Raw genomic sequence first — 11,054 nt, 5'->3', positions numbered from 1 at the left:
TGGCATGCAAGAAGCAAAGCTCCTAAATCGGTGTTGTATACTTTATACAGAAGAGCCAGACAGAGGTGTGGCACAAGGTAAAGTTCTTCTGTTTCTCCTTCCTTCTTCCTTTTAGCTCTGCTCCACACTGAGGTATGGAAACCATCTTGCACAACATTACACAGACGTAAGAAGGCACCCTGTACTTGAGAAAGGACTGGAGTGAGAAAAACAAGTGTGATGTTAAGAGCAAAGCACAGCAGAAAATACTTTAGGAGGATCTATAAAAAGTTTAAATTGGTAAAGCATGTATGTGGGTGGGTTAGAAAGAATAAAGCATAATTAAGTTACTGAGGCCTCAGCAGGACTCTGAACATTGTTCAGTGTGCATTGCAGTTCGCTTTAAAGAAATGTCAAGAATACCACAACCTTAGAATGGGGACTTTTTTTGTAGTGCAGCATTAATTTCACCAAATGCACAAAGGCTGCCCTTTCCTGGGCTTTGCGTCACTGTGCTGCAGGGTACCGAGCGTATTACAGGAACACGTGAAGGCAAAAGTGCCACCTTCTGCAGGCTGATGACAGAGCAGGGCTGTCCATATTAGGCACAGCTGAAAGTCAGGGGAAACTTTGCCATCCTGCATGACAAAGGGTGCTGGGTCCCATCTTCTCCCCCCCAGTTAGTATAGCCCTGTCTGGGTGTCCCTGCCTGCACACTGGTACCAGGAGAAGGGCAGATGGATGAGAGGAGGTAGCTTTGCCCTCTCTCCCTCTGAACTATCAGGGAGCAGAGAAAAGCGTGACAAGCACAGAAAAGTCTCCTTGCAGCTACTGAATAGCATTTCTAATTGCTCTGTGATGTGAACAGTTTAGGTCCAATGCCCTCGTGCCATGAGTGACCCAGACACTGCTCTCTTCTGCTCCTCACCCAGCCCTGCTTGCCCTTCTCTTTCCCTGGAGCTTCCTCAGGGCCACCATGGCAGAGGAGCCAGGCTTCTTCTTTGCAAAAGGCTGTTTTGTGCCTGAGGCTGACAGAAGAAAGCACCTCCATGAGCTTCATAAAGCATTTTGGAATGGAGCAAATCAGATCTGAGCCCAGCCATGTGAGTGGCCTGATGCACACAGTGCAGGACAGGTGGGTCTCAAAACTGAAGCCAGATGGGGAGTTTGGTCCCCAATTCAATAGGTAGCCTTTCATTTAACACTCCTTCTCACAGTTCCCAAAGCCTCTGGGAGTTGGTTCTGCCCCTTGTCCAGGCCCATGTCCTGCCCAAAACACCCTCACAGGAACACTCAGCAGGCCCTGTCGTGGTGGGGGACTCCTGCACTGGCAGATTAGTGCAGCATTGTGGCTGGGAAGGTCATGTACAGCAGCTATAATTGTGAAATCATGAAGAGTAATGAGGATTTTAGCTGTTATTTTGCTCATAAATACACATTCTAATGTGCAGAAAAAACCACAGTGTTGAATGAAAGTATTGTGATCTTCAGGGGAAAAAAAAGATGTTAGCCAGAAGTGCTGTGCCTTTCCATATGGTCCACCTAAAAAAAAAAGACCTTTTTAAGGTGGCTGCCAGCCAACATTTCAGAAATATTTTCTTTGTGTTTCTGTTCAAAGTGATTTATGTCCAAGTAGTCTCTAGCTGGGTCTCAAATTGCAGTAATGATTTTGATTGTTTGTTTATAGTTGTATCTGAACATTTCTGCCTGCCATGTCATCTGTTCTGACCAGCATAAGTGTCATTTATAGGCAACTGCTGTGTCCATGTAGAGTCCATTGTTCTGACTTGTTTCTGACTGTTGACATGTATTGGATATAAGTTTTTGGAAAGAAAAAGGACAGTGTTCTCACCTTGTTGCCCAAGAAAACAAGTGTTTAAGGAAATTTTTCTGACAGATGTGTAGGGAAGTCAGGATACTTGGGCCAAGTGGCATTTTTTTCCATGGGAAAAGCTGAAATACTTTCCCATGAAAGAGGTGAGTCCAGAGCTGCGTGTCATCAACCCAGGAGCTGTGAGGCAATTGGACTGTGAGGGAAATGCAGTTGGGCCCAGCTGTGGTAAACAAGGCCATTGTGCAGGACACTGCATGGGGAACGTGCTCCAAGACCCCAGGATTGCCTACACCATGTCACAGAGGAGATTTAGTTGAGATGTTTGAGCTGAAAAGTCTGCACACCAGGCAGCTTGTTTTGCTCAGGCGAGACCCACGTGCACACTAATGGCTTGGATGTCCTTTAGGCAATTTTGTATGGCAACAGAGGGAAGGGAGAACAGATTTAAAGCAGGAAAAGAAAAGGGGGAGAAAGAGGAATTGACAGTAAAGCAAAGTAGTGTATTTACTGAATCAAAATTTAAGAACATTATGTAGTTCATATCAATATAAATATCCGTATGACAAATTCAGCTGTCTGTTTCAGTGAAACAACACCGTTTTTTTTAAATAATAAGCTCCAACAAATACTTCAATGTTTTGAGAGAAGCTGAAAATGTCCACCATCATTATGATAAAACAAAATAGTTATCTATGTGGTTAGTCTTTTGCTTCTGTTTTTACCTTGTGGGAACAAGAGAAAAGCAGTTAAGGGACAATGAAGAAATTTAATGGTTCAAAGAGAAAAACACATAGTATGCAAAGAGTTTGGTTGTTGGTTTGGGGCTTTTTTCTGCAGAAAGTACCTTTTCTTTAAGTGCAGCTATTTTTCTTTTCAAAAGACATCAGAGAGATTAAAACTAAAAAATATCTTATTCTTTTCTTTAGCTGGGATTCCTACAGATTCATACACAACAGCCAACAGTCTGTTGTGATCACTGTCTCATCTGACTCAAATAAATCAGCTTCTATAATTTCACTCAGCAATTCCTTTACCAAGCTTATAACAAGAAAAAATGAAAAGGTTGTGATCTGATCGTGTTTCCACTTATGCTGAGTTCCAATGACTTTAAAAGAACTAATTGCACCCACATTAGAGATTAAAATATCACATTAAAGTGTAATGAAACCAAAAGCATGATGAACCTACTGCTGGCACACATTCTGAGAAAGGAATCCACCTTTTTGTGGAGGTTTTTGTGCTGGAGGGAGGGTCTTGGAGGTGAAGGCTTGGTTCTCTGCTTCATCCCCTTCTGCAGCCCTCAGTTTGCCTATAGACAGCCCTCAGGGCATCCCCACAGGCTGTTGCACAGAAAACTGTTCAAGGTGGAGTGTGTAGCTTTTAAACTTAGCATCTTTGGTTTTCTTGCAAATAATTTACCAGACATTGGAGATGAGAAAGAATGTAGAGTTTTTTCTGAACAACTGTCATTCTTCATCTTCCAGACAGCTTCTCCTTTCCAGCATTACTCTGCTGAATGAAAGTCCCAAAAGCAGTTTTGCTGCTGAAGGCAGGTGTGCTCAGTGGTAAAGCAAAGCCCACAGCTCCAGTCCAACTTGTCTCAGAAAGAGAGCTCAGGAACAAGCAGGTTCAAGGAGCACCCCAGCTATCAGCAGTCAAACACTGTATCCCACATGCTAATGTTAATTTTAACAACACAGCCCTAAAATGAAATTTTTAGAAGGCACAAAAAGTACTGGGAGTGGAAAGAACAGAAGTTTTTGATGGGAGGAAGTAACATTCACACTTTGATAAGCTCCAAAAATGCCTTTTCCAAACAGAGGTGCTTTGTATTACACCATTCCCCTTGGCTGTTTGGGGGTTTTCCATTAGATGTAGGAACTTCTTGCCACAGTAATAAAGGTCAGGCACTATTGTGCCTCTTTTATGATACTGACTAGCACAAATCATGTATACAAACTCAGGAAGTATTTATTTATGTGGAATACATACTTAAATAGTGGACTACAAATCATTTAAAGATGCCTGTGATATGAATCATGCCTCAATTTCATGGATAAGTGGAAACATTATGCAACTTAGGAGTTTTTAAAGCACTAACGAATCTGAACTATACAGCAGACTGGAGCTGGACCTTTTCACCCCTTCTAATATAAGCTGTGGCTATTTAATATTCCTCACTAGGGAATAATGCTGACCTACAAGTCAGCAATATATTAGGCACCAGAGCCATGAACCTAGTGAGAACATAAACTAAACTGATTTTCAATTTTGGTACATTACAAAAAGGGCCATTATTGTGAGGTTAGAGATGTCAAAGTTGGTGACCTGGTATAATGAAGTATTCCCTGCCACATAGTCACGCATGAAAAGTAATTGGAAGCAGTATAAACTTTTAGAGGCTTAGGACTTTTTCCCTCTTAAATTAAATATTCTTTTCCACACATTTTTTTTTAATTAAAAATATAATTTTTTTTGTGAAACATCATAAAAGAAGAAATGATGCTCCTGCGAAGTTTGCTGTTGATGGAGAAATGTGTTTAGGAATGAGGTCACATCTTAACGCTTGGGTTACTTCCATAAGGCACTGATGAAAAGCAAGTTGCTACCTGCCAGCTAGGAATGACATTAAAATATTATGGCAGCATGTGACCAGCTTTAGAGCTTAAAATCCTGAAAGGACAGAGACAATGTCCCCTTTGAAGAACATTCCTGAAGATCACTTTACAGTTTCTGCTAAGCTTTCAAACAGAAAGTAAACTCCTTTATGTCTAAGCAGCAATGATTAAAGTTGTGCCTTCTTAGCTGCAAAGTCCACATCTGAAAACCCACCCCTAAAGTGTACACAGGTCTTTCAGCTTGTCCATCAGACATGTGGCCTAGCACTTTGTCTAGGGAATGGTCTTTTGATACTGTGGACTCCATGCTTCAAGAGTTCATTTATGGCTCCACATCCTGAATTTCTGTGCTGGATTTGACCAACTTATTTCTGATTTCCTCTACAGCATCATGTGAGTGGGCACAGCATCTCTCCCCAGGAACTAGACTGCAGAGGGCACTCCTATATAAGAAGGAATTGCAGTTTCCAGGCTCATTTACTTTTTGCCTTGATGATTCCTTGTAATTTTTTTCTCTTTTAATAATTAATGACACTATTATTGCACTAAAAGGAAAATCTTATTATTCTTGACAATTGGTTTTGTTATGATTATTTAATTTCCCCCTCTCCCCAAGTTTATACAATTACAATGGCTGTCAGTGCTCATATCATGTTCGGGTCATCAGTCTCAGAAATTAAACACACACAGAAGTACAACCTACAATATTCCATCCCTAGGAATAGCTTGAGCACAGCAGCACAGGGAGTGCATCGATGAGGACAGAGATGACCTTTGCCAGGTGCCTGGCAAGCAAGAGAAATGCTGTCTGAGGCAGACCATCCATGGAGCAATATGAAAACCCCTTTCCCCTTGCCCCATCTCCAGGGCAGTTTGTTGGAAGCATTACTTTGGTGTGGATTTCAGCTGTGGCTGTGAGAACAGAGGCAGCCTCAAGCAACAGCTCCTGAGCTTCCTGAGGTGGATTTCTGCCCCCTGAACTCATTGGGAGATGAGGCTGGACAAACAGGCTACGACTCAGTGTGGCCAGAGCTCTGCAGTTTGCTGGCACAGTGGTAGGAGTATGTTGGCTGGGGACTCTGAGTAGCAAACAGCTGGGTTAAGGCTGCCAAAATGCAAACTTCTCTCCAGAGCTGTGATACTGGGCCACTGAAACCCTGAGAAGCCCCAAGATTAGGAAGCAGTGTAGTTCAAACACACACATACACACACATGCACACACACTGCCCCCATCTCTATCAGCTACAGGTAAAACCTGCAGCGGCATCATCCAGCAACTCTGCCTTAAGGCTGAATATCTTAAACCTAACAGAAGTAACTCTAGAAGTTCAGATGGAGTCTATGGAGCTCCTACATTGCAGTTTAAATGTCCTTCCAATTTTTAGCTTTGTTTAATGAGAACATGTCTGCACTAGCCTTGGCTCCTGCAGGGGATGCAGCTCACGTATCATCCAGCTGACAGCAGAAGGGTCATTTTGTTTCCTGTGGATAGTGGAAAGTGATCTTCCTTTTCACACTTACTTCTGGAAGCCTGTCACAGGGAAAGTGTAAGATCAGGCTAACGCTATGCAAAAGGCTGACTGAGCAAGGAGAGAGGGACCTGGCTGTGGGAGCAGCACACACTTCCCAGCTGAGCCTTGAATCGTGTTTATTTTCAAGCCAAAGGCCTCATATTTCAAGTGAGAGATTTGCTCAGTAAAATGCATGCATTTCATATTTCATTACCACATGCTGTATGTCTCATACAGTGGTTAAGAAATGAAGGAGTGTGGAAAGGACAGTTATTCAGGGGAGCTGTAACCATAAAGATTCCATTGAATAGGATTTTCCCTTGTTCCAAACTGTTATCTCACTAGATAAAAACATTGTGCTTTATGATTAAGCTGATTGTGTTGGACAAGCCAGTCTGGCCCTAGAAGCCTGGATTTTCAAATGTGCTGAGCACTGGCAGCTACAACCAAAGTCAATGGGGACATTTAAAGTGCAAATAATGCAGAGTTCTTTAAAAATCCAGGCCAGAGGCTGTCTATGAAATGGGAGTAGAGATGCTACCTTGCCTCACAGGGGTGCTGTGAACATTTGTGGCACAGCTACTTACACTAGTGAGAAGTTACACTGAAAAGTCCAATGAAAAAAGCATTTCTTTTTTCAGATCAGGGTTTGATTATAAATATTAAAATGGGGCCTCAAGCCACAGAGTGAAGAGGAAATAAATATGTAGACTGAATGGACAATAGATCATGCCCCTCCCTCCCAAAATAGGTTAAAAATAATATTAGACACACTACATGAACTGAATGAATGTCATGTAGGCCTATCTAACTCTAGAATTCTCTACAGAATTCCTCCTGAAGCAGGTATGTGGTACTTTTTTAAAATGTGCAATATAAGTATAATATAATAAATATGCATAAACAATGTGCATTTGAGTAAAAAATCTTCATAGATAGTCCAGTAAGGAGAAAGGAAGATGATTAAGGAACTGATGCATCTGACATGCAAAGGGAGCCTGAGAGAGGTGGAACTGCTGAGCCTGGACAAGAGCCTGGTGGGAATCCCATCAATGTGTGCAAAGGGAGGGGGTAGAGGAGACAAACTCTTCTCAGTGCTATCCATTGAAAGGAAAAGAGGTGAAAGGCACAATTGAAACACAGGAAATTCTATTAAAAACATTTAAGTTAAAGATAATTTTACTACAAGCGTGATCCAGCACTGGACAAAATTGCCTGGTGAGATTCTGGAGATATCCCCAGAGATGTTCAAAATTCATCTGGACACAGTCTTAAGCAACCAGTTCCCATTGACTCTTCTTTTGGCAGGAGTTTGGACTAGATAATCTTGAGAGATGCTGTCCAAACTCATCCACTTTGTGGTAAGTGAGGAAATATTTTTTGAATTTCTTCTTCATTCAATTTCTTTGCAGAATTGATAGAATAGATTAAGTTGCCTTCTGGTTTGGGTTGGGGTTTCTGCTTTCTTTTCTCCTTTATCAACTTTATTTTTTCTTTTTTGAGGATGCTGCCCTCTAATTTTAGAGGTCATTGTAATCTTGTGCTAAGTCTTCTGAGGTTGGAACCTTTATTTTTTGCACATGAAGTTTCAGAACATTACTGAGTGCCCCACTGACAAATTCAAGACAAATGCAAAATAGGCATGGATTGTAGCAGAAACTGAAATGAAAATATTCTCCCTAATGTCACTACAGAAACTGAATTTATTTCAATGTACTTTTCAACTGAATAGGGAAAGTACTTGTAATAGGTAGGGACTAATTGGCCCATAACTACCTATAAACTGAAGAACTGACCAAGAATGAGATCTGACATCCTAATAATAGTGGTAAGATGAAATTATTGTATAAGATCAGAAATTTGTAATTTAAATCTTCTGGGGGTGTGGTTTTAAGGAAATGGAAATACCAAAGTTGAATACCCATAAAAATAATTAGAAATAAACAATAATTAGAATTTTCAGTAAATATTGCCCTGCAGTCTGCTGTTACAGCTGAGACAGTTTTGTAATGTCTTAGATGCCATGAAAGTGATTTATATGCTTCTCTTCCTAAATGTTAGGGAAAACTGTATTCTGTTGCAGTAACATATTTCCTGTCTTTCCATGTATGATTGTGACTGACCTATATATCACTTAATATTCATTTTTGCTAGGTTTTCAAACTAGTATTTGACCATATAATGACTGGCATGACATAAACTCAGCAATGTACCTTGCCAGAGTAATGGGAGCACTTCTAAATACTGCTGTATAAAGGATGGAAATACAGCAAACCATTTAAATGATTAACACAGTTACTATTACAGACTGGAAGAAAATTACACAGTGATTCACAATGTTTTGTTGCTCTAATAGTTACTTGTGTTTGGATTGTGGTAACATTCAAAAACTGTTCAACACAGCTTCAAAAAAACCCTATCAAAATCCATAAATACTTCACAGGCAATGTGCTGTGTCACATTGCACGTGTTAGTTATGGAAGATCTTCAAATCAGATATCAAATATTTTCTTTCACAATTTCTTCTTTTTCTCCTCTTTAACTATTAGTTTTTTAACTATGTGTTCCAATTGGCCTGCACAGCTAATTCTTGCTGGTTTTGTTTGGGTTTTTTTCCCTTGTAGTACTCTAAAAAATGCAACTGTCTGGTATATTTATATCATCTGAGCATGTAATGTATGATATTAGATCATCTTTTTCTCATCCAAAATTCTAAGTAGAATGGCTCTTCTGTGCCTTATCTGTCTAGTTTAAACAATGCCCTAAGCACTGAATTTTTTATAGTGGTATCTGGGCTGATTTCCAGATGGACCAAGTTGTATATGGTTAATGGTTGGACTCAGTATTAGAGTCCAGGCCTCTTCCAACCATAATGATTCCATGGCTCTATGCTGACTGGAATCCCTCACAACTTTATTGTGCCTGTTGACCAGATTATTACCTGTTGAATAAGATGAGAATGAATAAAAGTGAGTATTTCTTTATGTTTTTCTTTAAGTTTCTTTAAGAAGGCAGAAGACAAAATGGAGCGCTGGCAGTGGAAAGGAAAGACGAAGACATCCCTTAGGCCCCAACAGAGAGACCAAGAAGCTTGAACCAGTATTTTCTTCCTTTGAAGGAATCCACTGACAAGTGTTATAAACCTCATTTTCCAAATTTCCTGAGCTATAGCAAGGATTATTGGTTTTGGTTAAAGACTGTTTCACAAACTTGTAGGAGTCACTGAGGTGTTTTGCTGACTCCTTCCTGTGCCATGCTTGGCAACCCAAAACAGGATGAAAATGGCCTTTTTAGAAACAGCAGTTAAAGGACCCAAAAGGCAGTTTCCATCAAACATTTTTATTCTCAGTTGGGGGTGTTTGAGCTATTTATGAAGTCCAGATAAAAAAATTAACATTTCTGAATAATCTTAGAATAAATTATGAGTGGCACCATGCTGAGTTGTATACCATTTTCTTCTCTAAAAATATTTTCCATTATATTTTGTGGGACATTTCTAACTCAAAGGATTCATGCAAAAAAACCCAGACTATTATTACAACAGTATAGAGGGAAATGGCACACAGCAGAATGATAACTGCAGACAATAAAGTATGGATTAAAATGTAGTTAATGCCTTTGCTTGCTTCTAACTTTTAAATGAAGTTATATAATACCACAAGGCTTATACAGTGCAAGAAAAACTGTGTCCAATATTTCTGTCTCTTTTCCTACTATTTTTTTATTTCACATGGGTGAATGCTAAACCTGAGAGATAGAAAATGAAGAACATATCTCTGTCAAAAATATTTATTCTTCTAGGTGACATTGGGGGGCACAGAGATAATATTTTCATCAACATCATCATTTGTGCTGCAAACACACTGAACACAACGGCTGGAAGAGGGAACCTTGGGCACTTTGTAATCACATAATAAAAAGTAGTGCTTGTTCTAAAGTTTGTGTTTAAAGTATCATTAGACAGCAAGGAGAGGGAGCAGGAACACCAGGATGTGGCTGAAAAGGGAGGCAGGAGAGGCTAAATACCTGGCTTGGTATGGCTCAGAAAGCTGAAGCAGCAGCGGGAACTGCTCTCTCCTAAATCTTAGCCAGACCTTCCATAGCAGTCTCAAGTAAAAAGGAGAACTGGAAGACAAATAAATTTATTAACTTTTAATCTTCCTTCCATGGCAGCTTTAACTGCTTCAATTTGAAGTTCAGATGAAGGTTGAGTCTTGTTTTATTTTATCTAAATGAGTTCATCTGTCTCATATCATGGCTTTACCCTGTTACGCATTTTAGCCTTCTGCTCTTTTTCATGTGAAGTAGTAAATACTGGCTCTTTTCAACAGCTGAAATGTCAGGACACGATCATTTTGCATGTGCTAGATAAAATCTGTGAAATGCTGCATTTCTTTTCCAGTGACCTCTGGAATGAAATCCCAGTTTGTAGGGCTAGAGGACTGGAAGTGACGTCCAGGGTCACCAAACCCAGTGCAGAGAGCTCAGTCCAGCACACAGGCATCACATTTATAATCTCTCTCACACACCCACAGACTGCTGAGGGTCTTTTGGAATGGTTTGTTTTGCTTTATTTTTGAAAACTTTGAACACTTCACTGCAAGCAGCCACTAGATTAGGAAACAAGTTATTGCTCTTTGGTGGGGACTGAAGCCAGCATCCTCAAACAGAAAAGAGCTTGAGGGATCAGCCATATTTTATATAGGTGATCTGGTGTGGGGAGATTGCTGCTGGATTCTGCCTCTCACATCAGTGAGTGTGGTGGGGTCCTGACTCCATTATTACTCCTCATCTCAGGGATGCTGCCCATCTTATCTTTCTGTATTTCAGTTTCCCCACTTATTCCTAAGATCAACAAATGTGGAATGCCTGCAAATCTGCTGGTGAACAGCTTTATGTAGGAGCTGCATTCAGTCTGAGGCAGGCCAGAGCAATCCAGGCATTTTCAGCTTCTGTTATTTGTGAGTACTTTACCCTAAATTAAAAAATAATCTTGATCTTGTCTTACTTTTTTTTTATGATCAGCAGTTTCAGTTGAAAGGGTCACTCCTTTCTCTGCTAGGTCAAGTTCTGTGGGTTCAAGTATTTCCAGGATTTATCATGTCATAGGAT

The 11,054-nt window shown here is 40.3% G+C and overlaps 1 long non-coding RNA gene across 1 annotated transcript; it reads left to right on the top strand.

Annotated features, from left to right (window-relative positions):
- The first annotated feature begins 6,834 nt into the window (after positions 1–6,834).
- On the top strand, positions 6,835–9,376 carry LOC143693735 (uncharacterized). The gene is made up of 2 exons (XR_013181677.1): positions 6,835–7,303; positions 8,941–9,376. It is a non-coding gene; the product is annotated as an uncharacterized LOC143693735 (long non-coding RNA).
- The last annotated feature ends 1,678 nt before the right edge of the window (positions 9,377–11,054 follow it).

Source organism: Agelaius phoeniceus, chromosome 3 (genome assembly GCF_051311805.1).
Source record: "Agelaius phoeniceus isolate bAgePho1 chromosome 3, bAgePho1.hap1, whole genome shotgun sequence".
In the NCBI taxonomy this organism is placed as follows: domain Eukaryota; kingdom Metazoa; phylum Chordata; class Aves; order Passeriformes; family Icteridae; genus Agelaius; species Agelaius phoeniceus.
Note: the sequence above shows the minus strand (reverse complement) of the source record. Positions and strands in the feature narration are given on the sequence as shown.